This window comes from Sorex fumeus, unplaced genomic scaffold, assembly GCF_029834395.1.
Source record: "Sorex fumeus unplaced genomic scaffold, SorFum_2.1 ptg000002l, whole genome shotgun sequence".
NCBI lineage: Eukaryota > Metazoa > Chordata > Mammalia > Eulipotyphla > Soricidae > Sorex > Sorex fumeus.
In genome coordinates this window covers 41,578,855-41,592,736 of record NW_026606059.1, presented here as the reverse complement: position 1 = coordinate 41,592,736, position 13,882 = coordinate 41,578,855, and the positions used below count along the sequence as shown (strand labels likewise).

The 13,882-nt window shown below is 40.0% G+C and overlaps 1 protein-coding gene across 1 annotated transcript in view; it reads right to left on the bottom strand.

Moving 5' to 3' along the window:
- FAM135B (family with sequence similarity 135 member B) overlaps positions 1–10,940 on the bottom strand; it is a 350,355-nt gene extending 339,415 nt beyond the window's left edge. The window contains exon 1 of the mRNA XM_056134964.1: positions 10,472–10,940. The gene's annotated coding sequence lies outside the window, so the exon portion shown is untranslated. The remainder of the gene's footprint in view (positions 1–10,471) is intronic.
- Positions 10,941–13,882: the final 2,942 nt, after the last annotated feature.

Genomic DNA, 13,882 nt, shown 5'->3' with positions numbered 1-13,882 from the left:
GAACACAGGGGATTGCCCTGCCACAGAGACAGGGGGGATGGGGGGATGGGGGTGGGAGGGATATTATCCATGGTGGTGGAAAATGGGCACTGGTGGAGGGATGGGTATCTGATCATTGTGTAATTGAAACCAAAGCACAAAAAATTGTAAATCTACAACTGTAAAAAAAAAATAAAATAAAATAAAGGGAAAAAAAAACAAAATAAATAAATAAATAAATAAAAAATAAAAACACATACACAAAAAAAAAACCTTTTCCTCTCATTTGTACTAGCAACATAAATCCAATCTGTCATTTAAAGATAATGCGTGATAAATTGCATCTCCAATATTCATAACGTTTTGGAAAGAAAAAAGGAGATGAATGAAAATAAGTAAATCTTATTCTATTGTTCAGATGTAATTATAATAATTTCATTTTATTCTCACAATAGGCCAACATAAGTCAACATGTTGCACTGCAGAGTTTGATAAATTCTACCTTGGGCACAAGACTATGAAGATTATCTTATCTTCAAACATTCCCTTTAAATAAACTAAAAAGGCAATTTATTCTTCAGCACATTTCATATTCTGATTTAAAATCAATTAGAGTTCACAAAAGCCACCAGTTCAGTTTCTCCCTGCTTTCACAGCAGTAATCTCAGCAAAGATGATGTGTTCCCATATATTAATTTTCCAAATAACTTATACTAATTTAATCACAAAACACTTTCATATTTAACTTTAACAATTTGTGATTTGTAACAATTTGTAAGTTATTTTAGAAATTATACTCCTCTGCCTTATCTCAGCAGTTTATAAACTATAATTTAGTTTTTCTTCGGTGACTCACTGTCACAGTTCTGAACATAAGTTATTGATGAGTGCAATGACAACTTTGTCACTCCAAAAGCTTCTAATGCATGCCTATTCCCAAAATTCCTTCACTCAGTATCCCAAGGTTCAATAAATAGGTGCTCCTGAATCCACCTTATAGAGGTGAGATCCATTCTAGGTTCCTTCACAGAAATAATAAAAGAGAAGACTTACCATACTTGTTTTTTGTAATGAAACAAAATTAGATTTTGGAATGGAATGGGGACTAATTAATCACCCATCGTGTGTGTAGAATTTCAAATATTTTATTTTACTTTATTTTCCATTTAACGATTATTTAAAATGCCTGTGTGTTTCCCATTATTGCTTTAGAGTAAAAAAAACTATAGTCAATACAATTAAAATAACATGCACAATCTCAAAAATTTATGTCCAAGTTATTGCAAAGCATATTATATATCATAGATCCAAAGTCAAATAAGTGTGAAAGTTACAGGTATTTAAGAGACAATAAATTAGGAAAAATATAGGATATTATTGACATAAGTTTGCATAAAATTAAAAATAATATAACAACTGGAAAGCAAACTAGGACAGGAGATTGTGTTTAATAGATTATTTGACATTCAGTAGACTCTCCTTATCTGCAGTTCCCTACCACTTCAGTCATACAAGATTAAATGCATTTCAAAAATATTATGTACGCTAAGTATTTTGCAAGACAGAGCACATTCTATAAGCTTTACCTCAGTCTATTGTTATACACACATATATTATTTTTGTGCCAATCTACTACTGTGTTTAACTTAAAAATCAAAGTTTATCACAGGTATGTGTTCATAGGGGAAAAAACAATAAATATGGTCTTGTGTTGTACACAATTGTAAGCATCTATGGCAAGTCTTAGATGTATTTCCCTATCATTAGAGGGGGAACATTACATTTTTGCAGTGTATCACTTGCCATTCACTTTTTAAAAAATTTTTGAGATTCTGTGGATTACATTGTTATCAATGGTGGTTTCTCATGAACATAATTCCAACACCACACCCATCACCAGTATTACTTACAATCTTTTATATAACAAGTATGATGAGCATGTAACTACTTAATCAAAGTAGAAAACAGCCTGGGGCTGGGGCGATAGCACAGTGGGTAGGGCAGTTGCCTTGCAAGTGGCTGACCCGGGTTTGATTCCCAGCATCCCATAAGATCCCCTGAGCACTGCCAAGAGTAATTTCCGAGTGTAGAGCCAGGAGGAGTAACGCCTGAGCATTGCTGGGGGTGACCCAAAAAGAAAAAAGAAGTAGAAAACAGCCTAATTAAGCATAAAAGGTTCAGTTTCAGTAGTCACTGGGCAGGCATTAGGATACTAACAGAAACCAAGATTCAGATACCAGAATGATCAGTGACTAAGAGTAGTGTTTGAGCAACAGACAAGTAGATGACTAGATGCTTCATGCATCAGAGTAACTAACAGTACAATAAAATTTGCCCTGACCTTTTAATATGTCCTTAAGATGATGCATTTATGAGCTAAATAGGGGTCATAGAGATAGTGTACAGGTTACAGCACTTACTTGACTGATGCGTCCAAACCAGCTCAATCTCTGGTACTACATATGATTCTCCAAGCATCACAAAGAGTAATCCCTAATACAGAGCCAGTAGCAGCTCCTGAATACCTCTGGGTATGACCCAGACACCAAACCTCCAAAACAAGAGGTGAGCAGAAGGGGCCGGAGAGATGACACAAGTAGTGGCGTGGAAGTTTTTCCTCATGGACATCCCAAGTTTGATCGCTTAACACTGTATGATTCTGAGAGAGAAGAAGTAGAAGGAGGTGTATCTAAAGCAGGAAGAGCATCCATAAGAGTGATTCTTTTGCTGTGAGCATTGTTTAGTTTAGAGGTATCCTTTATTGCATGATTTGACTCCTTCAGGACAAAGTCATTCAGAGAGAACCAGAGGGTAAGTATGACTGAATTTTACAAGCCAAGGAAGGAGCAGTTAAATGTATATTTGTCTGTCTTAAAAAAAGATGGGGGGGCAGTGGGAAGCTGGGGGAAAGGTTCTTATTGAACTATCAATTATTGTTGTTTGTTCTAGTTGCTTCATCCTCACACGCTAGTTCAGACTAGTGTGCCCATCACTCAGGTTTTGTGTTGGCTGATAACATCTGTAGAAGTCCCAAGACTTTTCCTCATCTGACTGAATTTGCTCAGAAATAGCCATATGTGTCCCCTACATTTGAACTCATGGAAATGACCTTGCTTCAAGATTTAAAACATCACAGGGCCCTGTTTAATCAGGCTGAGACTAAGTGAGATCTCACACATATAAATGTTATTTTTTTTTCTATCAAACTTATTCATCTATCATTCCATTTAAAGTTTCAACTCAGAGCATTTCTCCAATTACAGGTATGTTAACTATTTCAAACCCCATATTTCATGATGAAATTAGAGACTTCAGACAGGAAACAGCTGGGACCATTTCACTGAAATCAAATAACTGTTCAAGTGTCATCTAACAACAAAAGTCAGAAATAAAAGCACCAACCAACTTTACAATGACAGGAACAGGATCATCCTCCAAATACAAACCTTTGGAATTTAAAGTTGAAATAATTCTAGGAGGAAAAACAAAAAAGTGGGTCACTCTTATCAGAGTTAAGTTTCAAAGCCAAGTCTGCATCACTCTGATTAGTATCTCACTCTGGAAATCTCTCTCTTATTTGCATGGGCGCCTTGTTGTGCCAGAGTTCACCAAGGAATGCTCTGCAATGTGGTATCAAGAAAGTTTTCAGGTTCCAAGAAGGCTTGAAACAATTTTTTTGTCTGCAGTCTATGGGAGGACTTTTGTTCCCTACCTCCACATAGTGTTGGAATTCCTTTTCCTCACCCATTCTTTCACCAATAGAATGACAGGCTATTTCTTCAGATATTCAAAGTACTCCTTCACCTGATTGAGGTTATGAACATGAGTCCAAGAACACAGTGTTCGCAGTATTTGTCTCTCCAGATAAAGTTAGACAGTAGGTGCTGCATTTGTGCCTCATACTTACTGGCCTCAAGCAGAAATCTTTTCTAGTAAATAGTTCAACACCCATATCTGCATTTACTAGAAATGCAGAGGGATACCATCCTCTCCATTCTTAAAATATTCCTTGTTCTAGTAATTAAAAGGAAATTTAGCTTTCATTTAAACTAACAAAAACTGTCAGAGTTAACTCAGGAGGCAGGAGAGAGAAGCAGAAGCAGTGTGGTAAAGACGCCGGTATCAGTGCACCCCAACTAAAAGCCTACATGGGTCTTTAGGTTATCAGTTTTATTTTAATTCAACTGTATACTTCCATTTTGTAAGATTTCTGGTAATAATCTTCTAAATGTATCTTGTTACATGTTAGTTTCATACTAGGTGCTAGGAACTCTTCTAAGTGCTCAGAGCAGCAATAAACATGATATGGTACCTGTGTCATGACATTTAGCATCTTGCAGAGGATATGATGAATAAAAAGTAAGTCACTGCACCTACAACAACATCCTAAACAGTTATTAGTGCTTTAAATAAAAATGAAACACTTTCTGTGATTAGGGATCATAATGGAATATTTGACTAGGGTGGTCCCGATAAACCTTAGTAAAGACTTGGGGGTTATAAGGCTAATACAATAGTAGGGGGCTTGCCTTGCACAGGGGATAGCCGTGTTTGATCTCTGGCACTCCATATGGTCCCATAAGGCCTACCAGGAGTGGTCCCTGAGCACAGAACCATGAGTAAGCTCTGAGCACCACCACTGAGTTGGCCTCAAAAACAACAACAACAACAACAACAACAAAACAACAAAATTAATAGAAATTAGAAAGTAACAGAGATTAGTGGAATATGACATAAATAGGGATTCTGGACCACAGCAAAGAAAAATGTAAATCAGCATAATGATTCTAAAAGAAGAAATAAAAGTTTCTCCAAAAACTAAGAATATCATTACTATGATTCAGCAAACCCCACATCCAGGTATATGTAAAAAAATTAAAAATTATAAATATGTCCTATGTTAACTGCAGTATTAGTCACAATAGACAAGATACAGAAATGACTTAACTGTTCATCTTTCAATAGATTAAGAAAATGTGTATATAATTTAAAAAAAATATTATTCAGTTTCAAGAAATGAAAGTCAGAGAGATGGTATTTGAGTACTATACTTACTTTGCATGCAGCTGACCCAAGTTCAATCTCTGGCACCACATTTGGTCCCCAGAACTCCAACACAAGTGATTCCTGAGTACAGAGCCAAAAGTAAGCTCTGAGCACAGCACAGTGCAACACAAAAACCAAAAGATAGCAAGATAGAACAAAAGGAAGAAAAAAGAATGAATGAATACTCCTGAACTGTGACAAAAAGATATCATGCAAGTGAAATCCAGAACAGAAAAATACCAATCTCAATGGACTCTCATAAAATCAGAGAGTAGACTGATAGTTTATCCAATGTTAGGTCTTAGCAGAGACAAAGAAAACTTCTTTGGTCAAAGGGTAGAGAAGCTAAGTTGTACAGAATGCATAAATTCTGAAGGTCTGTGCATAGCATGGCTACTATAGGTACTGCAAAATTTACTAAAAGGGTAGAGGTCTTCTGATGTAAGAATACATTGTAATTATTAGTTGATCCAATATCTCCAATCCTTTACTCTGAAGATAAGGAGAATGTTCTTACCAAATTCAAACTCTATGGCTTTAATGACCTGCACCCTGAAGAAGAAACGTTAGTTTCTTCAGTCTTGCTGACAAGACATCAAAGATGTTGCTTTTGTCTATTTCCTTGAAGAGATACCACTTTATCCCCAGTATTCCACCCCTGTCAATTCATTTTCCTATTTTCTACCAACACTTGGAGGACCTTGCATGTTACTTTTTCTTCTGATTGCCCTTGCCTCCATTGCCCACTTATAAATTCATGTTCAGAGCTCAGTTAAGAGGTTGTATCTTCTGCAAAGCCTTCCTAATAGCCCCTCACAGAAAATGTGTTGCAAAAAACCTTTGATCTTATAGAGCACTTTATTGTTGGTTTATTCTTGTCTATTTCCAACCTGATCTCTGACCACGCAGCATAGGTTCTTGTCCTTGTTCCCAGTTGACTCCAAGGCCAGGCACACTGAGTAACACATGAAAGTCTATGGTTCAGATATACTGTACTAGACACACCACAGAGCCTCTCATCAGGACCAAAGGGCAGAGACACATTGGAAAGAGTCCTGGCCCATAGTTGCGGTTATCTTTGTGTTGCTAAAAATCTCCCATAAGAATTCATTCCAAGGGGCCTAGAGATAGGACAGTGGGCAGGGTGCTTTCCTTGCAATGCAGCTGACCTGGATTTGATCCCTGGTACTCCATATGGTTCTCTGAACCCCAAAAGTACTGCTTCCTGAGTGGAGTCAGGAATATATCCTGAGCACCAATGAGTGTGCCACCTCCCACTGCTAAAAAAAAATAAATAGAAAATAAAATAAAATTGTTTCTCAGATTGGTGTGTATACAATTTTGTTTTCTTTTTATTTCATGTTTAAATAGAAACATTTGACATTGTTGAGCATCCAATATCTGAGAAAATAATTTAATATTACAGACAAGCTCTAAATATCCACTCAACTTTCCCAGGAAAAGCATGCTTCATCTACAAAGGTAGATAAGAATTTAAATCAAGATCTTTGGGAAATAACAGAACAGTATAGATTCTTCCTGACGTCATATAAATATTAGACTGAAACGAAAAAGTGATAACTTTGGGGATATGTAACAATGTCCTTAGTTCCAGCATTATTTTGCCCATTCTAAAGTTTTAGATTAGGGAAAATTGTGAAGGAAAAAAATGCTATAGGAATATAGTTCAATAAAATGTATGTTTGAGATTAGAGATATGCTTGAGCAAAAAGGCAGTCTCAATGTTACAAAACTAATCATGATGAGAACTTAGATTGATATACATAAATACTATAATAAGTTAAAGGAGGCCACTGAAATCACCCAGGACATTTATAGAAGAAGAAACTGATGCATGAGGGTGAAAAAGCAAGGTCAGTAGATCCAGAATAATGTCAGAGCTGGAGTGAGAATACAGTTTTCAAATCTAACAAATTTAATTTTTAACTTATTTTTCTCCCTCTCCTCCACTTTCCTCTTCCTCTCTTCTCTCTCCCTCCTTTCCTTCCTTTCTATTGTCCTCCCATCTCTCTCTTTCTCTGCACATACAAGCATACATAAATATGAATGTAGGTGAAACAGAAAAATATAATGCACTGGGACATTTCATAAAATTCTGAAACCAGTCATTTACAATTATATGGATCATTTGAAAGCTACAAACAACATTAAGTTCCAGGCATTACTTTTTTGAAACAATATAGCTGTCATTGGTCATTGTAAATAGGTGTAGTTAAGGAAACTAGTTAGGAGGTAAATGTTCTACCAAAGATCACTCAGGACTGGTATATTCAAAAGTAGGATTTATAGCCTATCTTTTCTGATGCAGTGTAGACTTAGGACTGTTGCTCATTTTCCAGAAGCAAAGGATTGGTGGGGGGAGTAGGGAATTTACTATTGAGTATTTTATATTTATCAAATGCTTTTGGTTCACAGTATTCATTTATTCCAAGCATCCAGGATATATATATACTACTATTTTATATAAAATATCTGATATATTTTACAAATGAGTGACTGAGCCCAAGAAAATCAAATTTCTGCTGCTTCCCCCCTTAGAACTAGAATTCAAATATAGTTTTCCTTCATAAAGTGTCTGTACTTTTTCATTATATTAAGAATAAAATTTGAGGAAGATAAATACATTTCGATTTAAAATATGCTATAGACTTTCATCATACACACATTCATTAACATATTACAGTTATTCTAAAGTGCCCACTTAAAAAAGATGAACATTCTTAAGACAAAATATGTGTCTCTGTTCTCCTTCACTCTGCTCCAATGTGCTTCTTCTAAATAATGGACAACGAATCTGTGAGTAGCCTTAAGTCTTGCTGCATACATCGAGATAGTGAGGGAAATAGAGTCTCTGTGGCAGCCTCTTCCTGTGCATGTGTCAGATATGGCTGCATCATTCCTTCAACAACTACTCGCCATGGTAATCACTACGCTGGGACCACAAGATTGGAGAAAAGAGCAAGTTCTTGCCTTCAAGAAATATTGAAACTACAAGTGGAAGCAGAAATATGTGTAGAAGTGATCATTTGACGTAACACAGCTTGTATGACACAAGTGTCAAATGCTATTAAGACCTAAGAGTGAGAGTCTAGGAACATGGGTTAAGGAACATTTTTAATCTGAGTTAAAAAGGGAAGAGGAATGTATGATGTAAATGCTAGAGACACTAGTATGAGAAAAGTCAGGTATATTAAAAAAAAACAGTAAACAGTATAAGGCAAGCATTTTGTTTTGTTTTGTTTTAGAAATAGGAACTCCTGCCAATTTCTTTTGAGATATCATGATAATTCATTTGGGCTGTAAATATTCAGGACAAATATTTGGCAAACATCCTGCATTATTAAGAAGCAAGATATATGCAGGTGAATATTGCCCATAATGAGCTCACAATGTGTCCAAAGCAATGCAGCTAACAAACACTTAAATTAGTTCCATTATGTGAAAATTCTTGTTTACACTATAAAATGCAAAATTCAACACTGTTGAACAAAACTTAATTTTCCCAAACTAGATACTACTGTGTTTAATGGCATGGTCCTTCACCTTCAATTATAATCAGCAAGAATGGATGACATTTTCTGTTTACCCCCATAAAGCCTTCCTTGTATTTACCTGAGTGCGTCTTAGACCAGGTTACAGTGTTTTAATTGTGAGTCACAGACCAATATTTATATTGCATTTTCATAGCCTATGCTTTTTAATGATTTGCTAATTAGAGAAGATGTATTTCATTAAAAAATGATAATTTTATTTTCATGGCATACTAGGGTCTTTTGTTTCTATTTTGCAGTGCAACTTATAGAACCCAGGTCTTCCCATGGAAGGCAAGTACTCTATGACTGAACTATATTACAAGCACCATGCTACATTTCTAAAAATACTTCCCCACCCAACCTTTAGATAACCCCACTCTATTGTCACAAGATCCTGGTATGGTGCAAGAACTACAGGCATTCCATTCTACAGATGAGAAAAGGGAGTTTCATAAAATTGAATCAATTCAAGGTCACACCACCGTGTAAGTATATGATAAAATAAAAGCTTAAATTTGTTTTCTTACTCCCAATTCAAGCCTTCTTTTCTCCACCCATTACCATCTGCATGGAATACAATAATATCATCCTCATTATGACACAAATCCCAGATGAAATGCTGGTCAAATCACATTCCCTCAGGCAACATAAATACAGCATAAATTAAAAGCCCAATTAAATAAAATAGCCTTTTAACTGGGACTTACTATTGTCCCCTGAGGTCAGGGTAAGAGACAGCCCTTCAAAAGTCAATGGCTTCCTATCCTGGAAATTATCCAGAGACCCACTTACCCACATGCAAAAGCCTTCAGAACCAAATTATTCACATAACTTTATCTTATTTCCTTATGCCCTCCCAGAGCCCTGGCTCCCACTCAACTGGGAACTGGGTTTGGAACCATGCCCCAGTCTCTGTACCTCCGGCCTGCAAACTTGATTTTCAGAGTATCACTCCGTGTGCACAGCCTGAGTGCCTTATAGCTCTTATGATGGCAAATAATGCCTCACAGTTCAAACAAATGATTCAAAACAAAATTATCTAGTTATCTCAAATTGGGATTCTTTGCTAGTAAATAGGGCCATTGTGATGACCAAGAGGATACAAGGTGTCACACTTGATAGAGCCCTGTTTTGCTCACAGAGCAGAGTAGGGGGATAGATAGTTGGTGATGAGACATTCTTGACTACACGTTTTTAATTTTTTAATCTATTCCTACCACCCTCCCCAGTAGCCAAGAACAACAATATCATAAACTCCACAGATACTACTGGCTCTCCAAATGTTAATAACTACCATAACCATATTACCCTTATTCCAACACGCCCCCCCCCCCTTTTAGTTGTCAGATCAGAGCCAGACTTAAGAGATCAAGAGCTGTTGTGGGCTCTGGTTCCTTCCCATGTTGTAGCTCAGCTGCAGTACTACCCCCCCCCCCCCCCGCCCCATTCCCAGCCAAGTCACAAGAATGGGTCTCTAGGTCAGCCTGGGTCACAGGCAAATGGTTACGGCGGTCCTGCTCACCCCGACACAGTCTTCTCACCAACCTGCCTGGGTTTACTTCCTCAGAGGACCGAACTGCACAAGGATCTGGACGTGCTCTATCAGCTTCCTTCTGGGACTTCTGCAAAGACCACCTTGTTGACCCAGTATCTTCCCACCAATTCCATCATAACTCCCCTCTCTCTTGCCCTCTCAAGAGCTACCGAAATGTGCCAAGAGCCCAGAGGGCGTAGAGATTGGGGGAACCCAAGGAGAAAACCCCATTCCGTGGCGGAATCCCTGTTAAGTAATAGAAAGCTATCCAACTACCAAGCCCGCGTCCTGGCTTCCAAAAACACGTCACCGTCACCCAGGAGTTTTGCAGCTGCCAACCCCGAGTTCTCTTTCCTACCTGTCTGTCACTGCAGGGCTCCCCTCTTTCACCTCTTGGGTACACAGCTCCTGGGTTCCTGGCTTTCCTCTCCTTCTCTGGCCGCTGACACTTCCAGCAGCGGTGGGCGGACCTCGGAGTCCGGGCACCTGCAAGCTGGCTCTCAGGTCCCTTCAGCGATGAAGCCTGGAGGAGGAGCGAGAGGGTGCTGCCCTCACCGCCGCCGCCGCCGCCGCCGCCGCGGTACTGATGAGGTTGCTATGGTTATGGGACTCCGCAGCTGCCCCCCTCTCCGCGCAACAGCTGCCCCGCCGCGGCCTCCGGGCAGCCCCGGTAAGCGGGCGCCAGGAGGCAAGGTGGCAAAGGCGGTCCCGGGAATCGGCCGCCAGCACCGTGTGCCCGCGCGCCGGCCTCGAGGCTCGCGTTCCCGGAGCACCGCTCACCTCTGCGCCCTTGCTCCTCCTGCCCGCGCCGGGACGCGGAGAGCCCGCCCCGCCGCCCGCGGCTGGCCCGGCGCCCGCACCACTGCGCAGCGCCCAGCGGCTGCGCGGCCGGCTGCGGGGCGCGGCGCACGCTCGCCGACCGCGGGGCCTCTGCGGGGCTGCTCGGAGCCCGAGCGCGGCGCTGGACGCGCTGATCCAAGGCCGGAGCCCGCCCCCGCGCGCCCGCCAGCCGGTGGAGGGCGCCGGCTGCTGGACCCCTCCAGCCTCGCCAGCGGGCCGGGCCGCGAGCATGCTCAGTCCCCACCCCGCCGCGGAGTTCCCATCCCAAACTGACTGCAAGACTGGGGTTCAGGGGGAGAGAAGAGGTTTTTCATCCAGATTCCCAGGAGAATCCGGACAGGGGACTGCGGACCTGGGGGAGGAACCTTGCAAGAGGCCCCAGGGACATCCAAACCTTGCATGACCCCAGTAAAAGCAACAGTGGCGTCGACCAAGCAACTAGCCCAACACTAGCGGGTGGTCTTCTTGACACTGATAGGAAATTCGCATATATGTAGATTGGGCGCACGAAAGAATAGAGACCAGGGTTGAGTCAATTAAGGTCTGCGGTCAGGAGACATTACACTTGGAGAGTCGCCAAGTTTTGCATGTAAGGGATGGAGGCCAGAGTGGAACTTTGAAGACCAATCCTCCCTCCATTACTCTGCGATCCACTGTTCTATCTGCACAAGTCTCAAATGGCCTAGAGACTGGATTATAATCAAATGATTACAACCCGTGTCACTGGGTACTGACTCTTTTGGTTGGCAGATGAGAAAGGTAGTCAGAGAAAGAAACCTGGGGAAAAGATGAGGCAAAAAACAAGAGTGGAGGAGTTAGTGGAAGAATGTACCTTTCCAAAAGGAACAAAAATAAATGAGTGTAGGAGTGATGGGGGAGGGGATATGCTTCTAGAAGGAGGGGTCTGAGCGCAAAATGTGAGACAACGTAACTGGTTTCTGATCCACTCTAGGAATCCACTATAGTTGAAGCAGAAAAATCAGGACAGGCTGGGCATGTAAAGAGACTGGAAAAGCAACACTTCACATCAAGACCTTAGAGCCTAATAAGGGACTTTGAACTTGATCTTGGTGACAACAGGAACCCCTGAAAAGTTTTAAGCTGGGAAACATACTGGTCAACGTTTGGGGGAAGGTTGCCTTGGTTGAGGTGTGTGTTTTAGAAACTGGTGGGTAATAAGACAATAAGAAGGAGCACTGTGAAGAAAGTGTTGCTACAGCTTAACTGGCAGTAAGACTGTCTGTCCCCTTGAGCTAATGGACTACCCATGTGTTAGCTCATGCTTGGTTAGTGTTAAATAAACAACACTTGAATTTTCCAAAGAGAAAAATGGATGTCTCTCTTACAAGTTTTGTCATAATGTATAAAATTTGTGTGCTGTTATTTTTGCTGACATCGCACTTTTATACCATTTTTATTTTTTGAGTGTCAATGTAAGTCTTCAACATTTTGTCCTACAGTTGCTTCTCCCTGGTAGCACGGTTAAGCTAGTAGTATAGAACTTGATGTATTCAGATGTATTTCAGTTGCTTAAATAAGAGCTATACAGTCAAATTGTCAAACAAAAGGACAAAACTATTTAGAAGAGGATAGTTCTGAAAGTATTGACACATGTCTTTGTTTTCTTGCACTAGCATAGAACATACTAAATGGATCATGTAAGAAAATTGTGTTAAAATGGGATATTAGTTATAGGAGAGAGTGGAGTAGAGAATTGTGTACTAAAGTCTGGTCATTATGAGACTTTAAATACATGTTTTTACAAAGCATTTGCATTTCAAACCAAAAATAAGCTACACCCCTATTAAGTATGTATGTTTATATAATATACACATTAAATACATATAGAGATATCTACATAAACATATATACTCATAGTATGTATTATACATGCAATATATTAAAATTTGCAATTAGGATTTAATGAACCATGAGATAATGCCAAACATGAAAGTGACCTGCCCCAGTTGGACATTTTCTATGACCTACGTGCAAATAGGTGTTAAGACTTATCACCGAATCTGCCTTTAGAACATTCTGTGTGTTGGAAATGAGGAGAGAAGGAGGGATATTGTGCAGGAGCAGAGACCATTAGGAGGCTAGAAGTACTATTTCCAGTATGAAGAAACTTTGACATGTGACCTACATGTTAGGACTCAGGATTCTTCCCTATGGCAAGAGTTATTTGTTTTCAGTGGCCAGCAGAACCCCTATCAGTCACTGAGCTGGAAACACAGAGGTTTCCTCAGCCAATGCCTTTCTCTTGGAAGCCACCAGGATATGTTCTACTTCATACTGATGCCTCCTTAGACCCACAAGGGAAGACTTAATTGTGAGGGGTTCCTCAAGGTATGCAAGAGAAGAGCTGATCCTACCCCAGTGGTCCCAGGCAGACCTAGTTGAGGAGCAGAAAGATCAATAAAAGCCTTCACGCTCCTGCCCTTTCCCAGGAAATGACTCACTATCCTTCACATCACAGGAGCCAGAAGCTAAGTCACCCTTGCTTGGCTTTTGGTCTTTCTGTCCCATTTGCTCTATTTCCTTGTCTCCTACACCTCCAATTATATACCCACTACTGTCAAGTCCATCATATTAATTAGTTCTAAAAATCATTTATAACAGGTACAACAAAGGAACTTTTACAATAATTTTTGAACACAATGCTATAAATTATGGTACAAAAATAAACGGATCTAATCTTATGTTTATGTTTTAAGGTGCACAACTATAGATTGAACAGGGGGCAGAAAGCAACCAGAAGACTCATGCCGCAGAAAAGTCATGATTCATTTGGAAGAGCTTAGCACTGTGACACAGCTAAGCAAGGGGTATTTCTCACCGATTAAGGTTCTCAGGGATCTTAAACCCTTTCTCAGGATAGACAATGAGTCACAGCAGGTGGACCAACATACTCAAAGGCTGTGGTAGA